Source organism: Caretta caretta, chromosome 19 (assembly GCF_965140235.1).
Source record: "Caretta caretta isolate rCarCar2 chromosome 19, rCarCar1.hap1, whole genome shotgun sequence".
NCBI classification, from domain to species: Eukaryota; Metazoa; Chordata; order Testudines; family Cheloniidae; genus Caretta; species Caretta caretta.
Genome location: NC_134224.1, coordinates 19,333,804 through 19,346,141, shown reverse-complemented (window position 1 = coordinate 19,346,141; position 12,338 = coordinate 19,333,804).

Sequence of the window (12,338 nt, the reverse complement as noted above, 5' to 3'; positions counted from 1 at the left end):
TGACAGAGTCCTCATGGGAACCAGACCCAGACGACGCAGCTCGCTGGCTGAGGAAACCAGGATGGGCAGCCTGGCTGCCTTTAAAGCTAATGCAAACCCCATCACTATGGCCAGCACCACACTCCTGCTCTTCTGCATTCAGGAGCAGCTGGAGCCTGCCTATGGCAAGCAGGGAAGAAAGACAGAGAGGCCCTGGATGCCATTATTTTCTGCTGGGAGACGCTCAGATACTGCAGTGATGGGCCCAGTGCAAGAACCCAGATGAGAGAAAATGGATGTGAAATGCTGCTATATCAGCCTGGGAGCACATTCCACTGGCTCTGAGCTCATGCACCTTTCTCTTTTCCTCAGCAGGATTTGACTTCCAATTTGTAAAGGCTGCCTTTTTGCCTCTGACTCTTTTTACTCTGTTGTTTAGCCACGGGGACACTTTTTTGGCCCTCTCACTATGTAGTTAAATTTGGGGTCACGGGTAACATTTCATTTGAGCGGCTATTACTCTGCTTCACAGAGCTTTACACGGTACACATTTCATTTCGTGTTGCATAACTTCCTGCTGTGTATTTGAAACCCTCTGGTTTGGAAATGGCCAGCAAGGCAAGCCTGTTTCCTGCTAGTCTATGGAGTGCTAACAAGGTGGAAAGCTACAGGTGCTGATTTAATATTTTTTTACTGGAATGAGTAAAAGAAAATACTGCTTAGGGCCATGGAAGCTTGAGCCACTTTGCTGACTCCTGCTCCCTGGAATGTGGCTGAGATGGGAGTTGACATACTCAAGCCACTGGCGAAATTAACCAGACAAATGAGTTCACATCAAGGCCCATCTCAGGACTGCTCCTCACTGTGGTATGCTTTGAGAATCTAGCTCAGCACTGGTTTCAGAGTAACAGCCGTGTTAGTCTGTATTCGCAAAAAGAAAAGGAGTACTTGTGGCACCTTAGAGACTAACCAATTTATTTGAGCATGAGCTTTCGTGAGCTACAGCTCACTTCATCGGATGCATACCGTGGAAACAAAGCACTGACGCTTCTAGCAAAGGCAGAAACACTGAGCTGTGTTGCCTCCCACCTGAGCCCCAAGAAACCAGATTATGCAGCAGCTCACAGAGCAGTGCTTTGAGCTGTCCCTCGTGCTCTGCTGCAGGAGACCCCACGCTGCACTGCTGAAGCAATCAGGTTGGACAGTGCCAGTATTTGTGTGACCATGAATTAAAATAACAAAATAGACGAAATGTGGCCGGGCTGCACATGAGCTGTGTGTCTGGGGCACCCCTGGAATTGTAAGGCCAAGAGTTCAGAGAATCGCTCTCTGTTATTGCCAAGTGCAGTCGATTTAAAACGAGCATCTTATGTGGCTGAGTCACACGTCCCCCGGCTCAGTCGCTACTGAGTGGTGGAAGTACAGGTCTGTCCTGACCCCAGATCCTGCTGTTATTGGAACGACAGGGAGGTCTCTGAGAGACTTTCCAGTACTGCTGTGGCCAGAGCAGAACGATAGCACAGTCAGGGGCTGTCTTCATGTCTCTTTCCCAACAGAAAAAGCAGCAGGATACTTTTAGTGACAATGACTTTCAAGATGACAGTGTGTGCCTCCTCTGTAACATGCTGCAGCTACTCTGCGGCACGAAATGGCAGCTGTCTCTGCAGCCTGAAGACGCCTAGACACATAAAGGTACGGTACACAGAACACAAAACCATAACAGTTACATAGCTACATGTCCCCGAGTTATATGTGGTCCAGAATGAGGTCCTGATTCCTAATGTCTTGTATCTGATGTTGCTATTTGCACCTGTGCAACGGAGTCTCATCTGCTACCAAACAGCAGGATAGTGCATTACAACCACTCTGCACAGCCCTAAGTGATAGCACAAGGCAGAGCCAGGCCCTTAATTTCTGCCTTTCCTGTGAGAATGCTGAATTCCTCGGGTTTCAGAAATGAGTGCCCTTAACATTCAGCAGCTGCTTAATGGAAATACACAGACCACAGCATCTCGCATTGACTCATTAGCTGTGTGATAGATCCAGGCCAGTTGGGTACAGCAGAGTAGTAGAAGGCAGATATACTGGCCACTGGATAAGCAGTTTTCTGTTCCCTGAGTGACCACAGCAGGGGCTGTGCCAGGCTAGGGTGGACACCTGACTCCAATTAGCCTGCAAAGAGTCAGTTGAAGCTGTCAGGCTAATGAGAACACCTGACTCTAGTTAAGGCCCCTCTGATACTATAAAAGGGCTCACTCCCGTCAGGCTGAGGAAGTGTGGCTGATGGTCTGGGTAATGAAGATGCCTTCAAACCACTGGAAAGGGAGCCCTAAGGTAAGGGTGAAGAAGGCATTAAGAGAGAGAAGCGGGGGAGCTGTGGGGAAGTGGCCCAGGGAAATGTAGCAACTCTGGCAGTGAAAGGTCAGCTGCCAACAGCTGCTGCTATTAGGGTCCCTGGGCCGGAACCAAGAGTAGAGGGTGGGCCTGGGTTCCCCCAACACTACAGAAACACCTCCTGGGAGGGGAAGATAGGCCCCTGTCAGGACAGGAGGCTAAACTGTTCTTGAATAAGCCTGTAGGGACAACAGAGACTGTGGGAGTTCTCTCACCAACCTCCTTGCTGGCTTATGATAAAAAGGGCTCAGTAGACTGTTCCCTGGCCCTAGAGAGAGAGAAGGGCTATGTGGAGGGTCGCAGTGAGCCTCTGAGGCTAGCATAAACCGCCTGGAAGCACAGGACCTATGGGGACAAGGTTAGAGCTCTGCCACAGCTGCTATTCAGTAAAACTGTAACAGACTTGTCATTATACCTTGCTGGGACAGTGACCAGCACTACCTTGTGTTTATGCAGTACCCAGTACAGCAACATCCTGATCCTGACTGGTCCCTCTGGGCATGATGGCAATGCATGTCAGACACTCCTAATTAATAACGGCATGTCTGACTACAGGCAGGAGTACAGAATCTGGCTGCCTCATTCTTTATTTCAGAGTAGCAGCCGTGTTAGTCTGTGTCAGCAAAAACAAAGAGGAGTCCTTGTGGCATTCTAGAGACTGAGAAATTTATTTGGGCATAAGCTTTTGTGGGCTAAAACCCACTTTATCACATGCATGGAATGGAAAATACAGTAGGAAGATGTATATGTACATGAAAAGATTGGAGTTGCCTTATCACGTGGAGGGTCAGGTCTAATGAGACAATTCAATTAAAGTGCGCTATTATCAACAGGAGGGAAAAATCGTTTTTGTAGGGGTAATCAGGGTGGCCCATTTCAAACAGTTGACAAGAAGGTGTGAGAAACAGTAGGGGGAAATTAGTATGGGGAAATTAGTTTTTGTAGTGACCCATCCACTCCCAGTCTCTATTCAAGCCTAAGTTAATTGTATCCAGTTTGCAAATTAATTCCAATTCAGCAGTCTCTCACTGGAGTCTGTTTTTAAAGTTTTTTTTGTTGAAGAATTGCAACTTTTAGGTCTGTAATCGAGTGACCAAAGATTGAAGTGTTCTCTGACTGGTTTTTGAATGATATAGTTCTTGATGTCTGATTTGTGTCCATTTAGTCTTTTACATAGAGACTGTCCAGTTTGGCCAATGTACCTGGCAGAGGGGCATTGCTGGCACATGATGGCATTATCACATTGGTAGATGTGCAGGTGAATGAGCCTCTGATAGGCTGGCTGATGTGATTAGGCCCTATGATGGTGTCCCCTGAATAGATATGTGGCCACAGTTGGCAACGGGCTTTGTTGCAAGGATAGGTTCCTGGGTTAGTGGTTCTGTTGTGTGGTGTGTGCTTGCTGGTAAGCATTTGCTTCAGGTTGGGGGGGCTGTCTGTAGGCAAGGACTGGCCTGTTTCCCAAGATCTGTGAGATTGATGGGCTGTTCTTCAGGATAGGCTGTAGATCCTTGATGATGTGTTGAAGAGGTTTTAGTTGGGGGCTGAAGGTGATGGCTAGTGGTGTTCTGTTATTTTCTTTGTTGGGCCTGTCCTGTAGTAGGTGACTTCTGGGTACTTTTCTGGCTCTGTCAATCTGTTTCTTCACTTCAGCAAGTGGGTATTGTAGTTTTAAGAATGCTTAATAGAGATCTTGAAGGTGTTTGTCTCTGTCTGAGGGATTGGAGCAAATTTGGTTGTATCTTAGAGTTTGGCTGTAGACAGTGGATCGTGTGGTGTGGTCTGGATGAAAGCTGGAGGCATGTAGGTAAGTATAGTGGTCAGTAGGTTTCCGGTATAGGGTGGTGGTTATGTGACCATCACTTATTTGAACTATAGTGCCCAGGAAGTAGATCTCTTGGGTGGACTGATCTAGGTTGAGGGTGGGGTAGAAATTGCTGAAATCCTGGTGGAATTCCTCAAGGGCTTCTTTCCCATGGGTCCAGATGATTATGTCATCAATATAGTACAAGTAGAGTAAGGGCATTAGGGGACAAGAGCTGAGGAAGCATTGCATTTTTCGCAAATAAATGCATTAAAATTATTTGTGCTCATTGACAGAGCTCTCTGGACTTTCTTTTAGAATATTGTTTTTTGCTGCCTGACTAATACAAGAAAATTGCATCTGCAAAGCTAGCATCTGGCAATCACCATTTATTGTCCTCATCATGTTCCTATTACGCCTCTGGGGTTTAGGGCAGTGACGAAGCTCCTCCACTCCCGTCTGTTTCTGGTGAGTCTTTCGGGTTCCCCAGCTGTGCCCCAGGTTTCTCAGCTTGGCTTCCACAGCTCTTCACCATGTTTTCGGGCGGCCTCGTTTTCACTTGCCTTCAGGTGTCCATCTTATTGCTACTCTGGTGATGGAATCACATGACCGATCCATCTCCAACGCCTCCTGGCAATGATGGTGCTCAGATCCTCTTCGCTGCACTGTGTCAATAGATCTTGGTTTGAGATTGTTCTGGGCCAACCTCTAAGTAAAAGAAACCGCATGAGCCTGTAACTGCTACTGCAGGCCCCTGGCTCCTTCCTCCAGAGCAGCTGGCGATGGCCATTATCCGAGACAGGATTCTGAGCTAGAGGGCCCCTAGTCTGAGCCACTTCTGGCAGCTCCTCCACTTCTCTGTTAATTAATGAAGGTGAAACTAATGAAGCAGTGGTTTTGTGAAATCACTCGCTTTCTGCTTATAGTGAGAACTGACCTCACTTCCTGTGCATGGAATGTCTGGCTGGGCTCTGGAAATGATTTGGTTCTTTTAAAGAATTAAACACTTTGGACTGTTTCTATGTCTTGAATTGTCTCAGTATAAATCACTATTCAGCAAAAATGAGAAATTGTCCCTTCATTGCCAGCAAATAATCCTCCTCCCCACAAAATAACATGAACATTCGGTGCTCTGTGTCTGTCTCTCTAACAGAAACTGACCACTGAGGCAGTGACGCAAGGGAGTCAGGGACACACAGGCATTCCCAGCCCCAGCTCCAAGGGGGTGGCTTTGGAATCCTATGTGCTCTGTTGGTCAGTGCATGTGATGTGTTGTCTTGTTTCTTCTATCTCTGGATGTGACTGCCCAACTAATCTGTGGCCCTTGGATCATATACTAAGGCAGCATGGCCTAGAGCAGCGGTTCTCAAACTTCATTGCACCGCGACCCTCTTCAGGTAACAAAAATAACTGTGACCTAAGGAGGAGTTACTGAAGCTTGAGTCCACCCAAGCATGTGGGCCCAAGCCCAACCAGCCCGGGTGGGCAAGCCGGCCAAAGGTGAAGCCCACGAGCTTCAGCCCTGGGCAGGGGGCCTGTAACCTGAGCCCAGCCACCAAGGACTGAAGATCTCTGACTTCAGCTTCAACCCCAGGCAGTGGGGCTTGGGCTTTGGCCCCAGGCCCCAGCAAGTCTAATGCCAGCCCTGGCAATGACATTAAAATAGGGTCATGACCCACTTTAGGGTCCCAACCCACGGTTTGAGAACTGCTGGCCTAGAGGAACAACAGTTTACTCACTCTTGCAAATTTATCATAACGTGATTTTTGGCCCTTGCTGCAGGCATGCTCACAATATTGCACATGAGACTGGGAAGCCAAATGAGAAACAGTGCCCTGGCACCAAGGGGAAGGGATAATGACCTGCAAGCCCAAAGACCACTCCTACCCCAGCTCTTCCACTGATGGCTGGAGACACTTGCTACCAGCAGTGGCAGATAGGCCACATGCTACTGTCTCAGCGTAACATCCCCTCCATAGACTTATCAAGCTCAGTCTTGAAGCCAGTTAGTGTTTTTTTTTTTGTGGTCCCACTGCTCCCCTTGGAAGGCTGCTTCAGAACTTCACTCCTCTGATGGTTAGACTCCTTCGTCTAACTTCAAGCCAAAATTTATTGATGGCCAGTTTCTATCCATTTGTTCTTGTGCACTACTGGTATGGAAATTCAACTTCCCTTCCCCAGTATTCATAGGCGTCAACTTCCCCTCTGCCTGGTGGGTGCTTGATCCCCCTGGCCCTGCCTCTTCCCACCCTGGCCCCACCCCATTGCACCCTTTCCCCCAAGTCCCTGCCCCTGCTCCGCCTCTTCTCTGCCTCCTCGCCTGAGCGCGCCATGTCCCTGCTCCTCCCCCTCCCTCCCAGAAAGTCCTAAGCGCTGCCAAACAGCTGTTAGATAACTGGGGGGATGGGAAGCGCTGGGAGGAGCAGGGACATGGTATGCTTGGGGCTGGGAAGAAGGAGGTGAGGAGAGGGGAGCTTGGCTGCCAGTGGGTGCAGAGCACCCACTAACTTTTCCCCATGGGTGGTCCAGCTGTGGAGCACCCACAGAGTCGGGGCCTATGCTGGTATTTATCCCTCTGGTCTATTTATAGAGAACAATCATATCTCCCCTCAGCCTTTGTTTGATTAGGCTAAAGCAGGCAAGCTCCTTAAGTCTCCTCTTGAAAGGTAGGTTTTCCATTCCTCGGATCACCCTCACAGCCCTTCTCTGCACCTGTTCCTGTCTGAATTCATCCTTCTTGAACATGGGAGACTAGAACTGCACACAGTATTCCAGGTGAGGTCTCACCACTGCCTTCTGTAATGGTATCTTTGCTGTCTCTACTGAAAATCCCTTGCCTAATGCTTCCTAAAATTGCAGGTTTCAGAGGAACAGCCGTGTTAGTCTGTATTCGCAAAAAGAAAAGGAGTACTTGTGGCACCTTAGAGACTAACCAATTTATTTGAGCATGAGCTTTCGTGAGCTACAGCTCACTTCATCGGATGCATACCGTGGAAACTGCAGCAGACTTTATATACACACAGAGAATATGAAACAATACCTCCTCCCACCCCACTGTCCTGCTGGTAATAGCTTATCTAAAGTGATCATCAGGTTGGGCCACTTAGGACGGAAGAATCCCATGCCCTGCTACAGACTAGGGACCGAATGGCTCGGCAGCAGTTCTGCAGAAAAGGACCTAGGGGTTACAGTGGACAAGAAGCTGGATATGAGTCAACAGTGTGCCCTTCTTGCCAAGAAGGCCAATGGCATTTTGGGCTGTATAAGTAGGGGCATTGCCAGCAGATCAAGGGACATGATTGTTCCCCTCTATTCAACATTGGTGAGGCCTCATCTGGAGTACGGTGTCCAGTTTTGGGCCCCACACTACAAGAAGGATGTGGAAAAATTGGAGAGTCCAGCGGAGGGCAACAAAAATGATTAGGGATCTGGAACACATGACTTATGAGGAAAGGCTGAGGGAACTGGGGTTGTTTAGTCTGCGGAAGAGAAGAATGAGGGGGGATTTGATAGCTGCTTTCAACTACCTGAAAGAGGGTTCCAAAGAGGATGGTTCTAGACTGTTCTCAGTGGTGGCAGATGACAGAATAAGGAGTAATGGTCTCAAGTTGCTGTGGGGGAGGTTTAGGTTGGATATTAGGAAAAACTTTTCCACTAGGAGGGTGGTGAAGCACTGAATGCATTACCTAAGGAGGTGGTGGAATCTCCTTCCTTTGAGGTTTTTAAGGCCCGGCTTGACAAAGCCCTGGCTGGGATGAATTAGTTAGGGATTGGCCCTGCTTTGAGCAGAGGTTGGACTAGATGACCTCCTGAGGTCCCTTCCAACCCTGATATTCCATGGTTGTGGGGCAGATGGTCTTTTCCTGAGCCCACCAATAGGGCCCAGCACTCAGGTTCCCCAAGACTGCTGCTTTTGTTTGTGCAGCCATGGCCGGAGCAGGCAGCTGAGCCTCACTCCTTGATCGTGGAGAAGAGGCACAGGGACTCCCAGCCAGCCGCGTAGCCAGGTGGAGGGAATGGGGCGCGAGCCCAAAGAAAGGTGCCACCCGCTGCAGCACTTTTACTCACCTGGCAGCACTCCAGCATCCGGCCCTCACTCGCTCCGGGTCTTCGGTGGCACTGAAGGTCCCGCTGCCAAGGTGCCGCCAAAGACCCGGAGCGAGTGAAGGTCCCGCCGCCAAAGACCCGGAGTGCCGCTGGGGGCGTAGGAGTGCCACCCTGGGTGGTGCCTGTCTTTGGGATCGCTCCCCCTCTTCCCTCAACGGGGGAACAGTGACAAGGAGCCACTTGCGCTCAGTGAGGGAGCAGCTGCTGCCCCGCTCCCCCCAGCTACGCCACTGCTCCCAGCTCCGCTAAGCGGCCAGACAGACATTTGGACACTGATGATCAGAGAACGCTCTCGAACCTACAGAGGTCCCCTTCCCCACAGCCCTGCCCCCTGCAGGCTTTTCGTTCTTTCCAGTACAGCCTCTCCCCGCAGCAGCCCCAAGCGCCCCCTGCAGGCTGATTCTGACCAGAGGGGACGTTAGGGTTGCCAACTTTCTAATTGCGGACAACCGAACACCCTGTCCTGCCCCTTCCCCGAGGCCTCCCCCAACCCTGCTTCTTTGGGGCCCTGCCCCCACTCACTCCATCCCCTCTCCCTCTGTCACTCGCTATCCCCCACCCTTGCTCGCTTTCACTGGGCTGGGGCAGGGGATTGGGGTGCAGGAGGACTTCAGCTGGGGGGGTGGGCTCTGGACTGGGGCCAGGAATGAGGGGTTTTGGGTACAGGAGAGGGCTCCAAGCAGGGGGGTGGGACCAAGGGGTTCAGAGTGAGGGAGGAGGCTCTGGGCTAAGGCAGGGGACTGAGGTATGGGCTCTGGGCTGGGGGTGCAGGCACCAAGGTGGGGACAGAAATGAGGGGTTCAGGATGTGGGAAAGGGCTGGTGCAGGTGTGGGAGGAGGTTCAGGGTGAGCGCTTACCTCCGGCAGCTCTTGGGAGGCAGCCGGCATGTCCCTCCGTGTGGCTCCTAGGCAGAGGGATGATTAAGGAGGCTCCGTGCACTGCCACCCCTGCAACTCCCACTGGCCGCAGTTCCTGGCTAATGGGAGCTGCGGAGCCAGTACTTGAAGCTCCATGCACTGCCCCTGCCACCCTGGCTGTCCCTCCGCCTAGGAGCTGCAGAGACAGGGAGCTGCATGGAGCCTGGCAGGGAGTCTGCCAGCCCTGCTGTGCCACAACTGAACTCTTAAAGGCCTGGTCAGGGATGCTGACTGGAGCCACCAGGGTCCCTGTGCACATCTCAGTTGAAAAACTAACACCTGGCAACCCTAGTGGGAGGGCACACAGGGTAATATGCCCTCCCCCAGATTTGCTGCTTGTCTGTTACTGAGCATGCTCAGTATAATCTGCTGAAGCTGGCTGTTCTCACTGTGCCCCCCCTGTTGGCAGGCTGTTGTCTCTGTGATTCTCCCGGGGGAAAAGCCAGCAGGTACATGCAATAACACTGTAAAAATACCTGTCTAGGCAGCTCTTTGAAGTTGGGCCTCGGGCTGGTGCTCAGACCCTAAAGCCAAGGGAGCGTGTGTGGGGGATGGGGGGTGCTGTCTAGCTACTATTTTTAGAGTACTAGCATGAGCCTTGCAAGCTCAAGTCTGACTCAAGGTGGGAGGCTTGCTCCAAAATGCTGTGTAGACATACCCATAGTGACCTTTAGTCACAGTGAGCTCTTGGGCAATGAGTTGGCCCACTCTCCTCTAGAGGAGACTAACACCACAGTGTGTGTATGCATTACAGCAGTGAACAGAGGAGAAGCAAACAGAGTTTGCTTGGGAACTGGCAAGTGCCAGGAGGATGAAGGGGTGATCACTAGCAGCCAGCCTGGATTTACCAAGAACAATCATGCCAAACCAGCTTGATTTCCTTCTTTCACAGGGTAATTGGTTTGGAGGCTAGGGGGAAACACCATGGACATAATATACTGGATTTCAGGAAAGCTTTTGAAACTCTCACTTGACAGGCTGATAAGTAAGCTGGAGAAATGTGGGCTTACGCAGTGTCGACAGATGTTGGCTGTGTGTGTCTATGCGTGCTGCACTGGCTCTGGCCAGATAGGAACCTGCTGCATAGGCTATCAAACTGCCCAGTAACCACAGACCTGTTTAGTAGCAAAGGCATCCGGCCAGATTTATTGTTAACAAAGCATGGTCCTAGTATCCACAGTCCACAGGATCATGGACACGTGTATGCCCATCACAATGGACCAGCCCGATCAGTAGCAGGACTTTCCACTGCCCCCTGGCCAGCCAAAGACACTCCTCATCAAACTCCATTTTATACACTGATACAAACAAGTTCTGTATTGCCCCTCTGACATGGTCCATTTCCACCCTCTTTTGTGGTTAGTTACCACCCATTACCTTGTACATGTTAGTTCAATCAAAACGTACCTATCCATCACACTGTCAGCCTGACCCCCCTCAGAAAGGGGGTCAGTGTATTTTTGTATCATCCATAGGGCATGTGTTTGTACCACACTTGATAGTGGGGTGTTCCGGTACCATCCTTCTGGCATGTGTCTGCATGAGTGTCCTGTGCCCAACACTTCTCAGGAGTGTGTGTGTGTTTGCAATACCAGCCCTGTTCTTGCCAGGTTCTGTGAGCCTGCACGCAGGCAGAGCCTGACTCTGCTCACAGCCTGTCTCTTGCTAACTTTCCTTCTTATTAGCAAGGCTTGACCACTACTTTAGTTCAGGCCACAGGCTGGGTCTCTGATACAAGGCCTTCTGTCTCAGGCTCTTTCTACTACAGACAGAACCACAATTAAGAGGACACAATTGGTTAAACAACCACAAACAAAGAGTAGCTATTAATGGAATGATGTCAGATTGGAGGGAGGACTCGGGGGTTCCACAGGGATCTGTTCTGGGTCCAGTATTGTTAAAATCTCTGTTAATGACCTGGATGTGGGAGTAGAGAGCACACTGATTACCTTTGCAGGTGACACGGGGCAGGAGGTTGCCAACACTTTGGAGGATAGAGCTAAAATTCAAAGGGCTCTTGATAAACTGGAGAACTGGACTGTAGATGACACAATGAAATTCAACAGACAAATGGAAGCTGCTACCCTTAGGGAAGAGAAACCAAATGCGCAAATACAGAATGGGGGGAAACTGGCTTGGCGGCAGCAGCACTGCTGAGAAGGATCTTTGAAAATTCGTGGCAAACAGGGGAAGTCCTGGATGACTGGAAAAAGGCTAATGTAGTGCCAATCTTTAGAAAAGAGAAGGAGGATCCTGGGAACTACAGGCCAGTCAGTCTCACCTCAGTCCCCGGAAAAATCATGGAGCATGTCCTCAAGGAATCAATCTGAAGCACTTACATGAGAGGAAAGTGATCAGGAACAGTCAGCATGGATTCACCAAGGGAAGGTCATGCCTGAGTAATCTAATCGCCTTCTATGATGAGATTACTGGTTCTGTGGATGAAGGGAAAGCAGTGGATGTATTTCTTGACTTTAGCAAAACTTTCAAAACCGTCTCCCACAGTATTCTTGTCAGCAAGTTAAAGAAGTATGGGCTGGATGAATGCACTATAAGGTGGATAGAAAGTTGGCTAGATTGTCGGGCTCAATGGGTAGTGATCAATGGCTCCATGTCTAGATGGCAGCTGGTCCCAAGTGGAGTGGCCCAAGGGTCAGTCCTGGGGCCGGTTTTGGTCAATATCTTCATAAATGATCTGGAGGATGGTGTGGATTGCACTCTCCACAAATTTGTGGATGATACTAAACTAGGAGGAGTGGTAGATACGGTGGCAGGTAGGGATAGGATACAGAGGGACCTAGACAAATTGGACGATTGGGCCAAAAGAAATCTGATGAGGTTCAACAAGGATAAGTGCAGAGTCCTGCACTTAGGACGGAAGAATCCAATGCACCGCTACAGACTAGGGACCGAATGGTTAGGCAGCAGTTCTGCGGAAAAGGACCTAGGGGTTACAGTGGACGAGAAGCTGGATATGAGTCAACAGTATGCCCTTGTTGACAAGAAGGCCAATGGCATTTTGGGATGTATAAGTAGGGGCATAGCCAGCAGATCGAGGGACGTGATCATTCCCCTCTATTCGACATTGGTGAGGCCTCATCTGGAGTATTGTGTCCAGCTTTGGGCCCCACTCTAC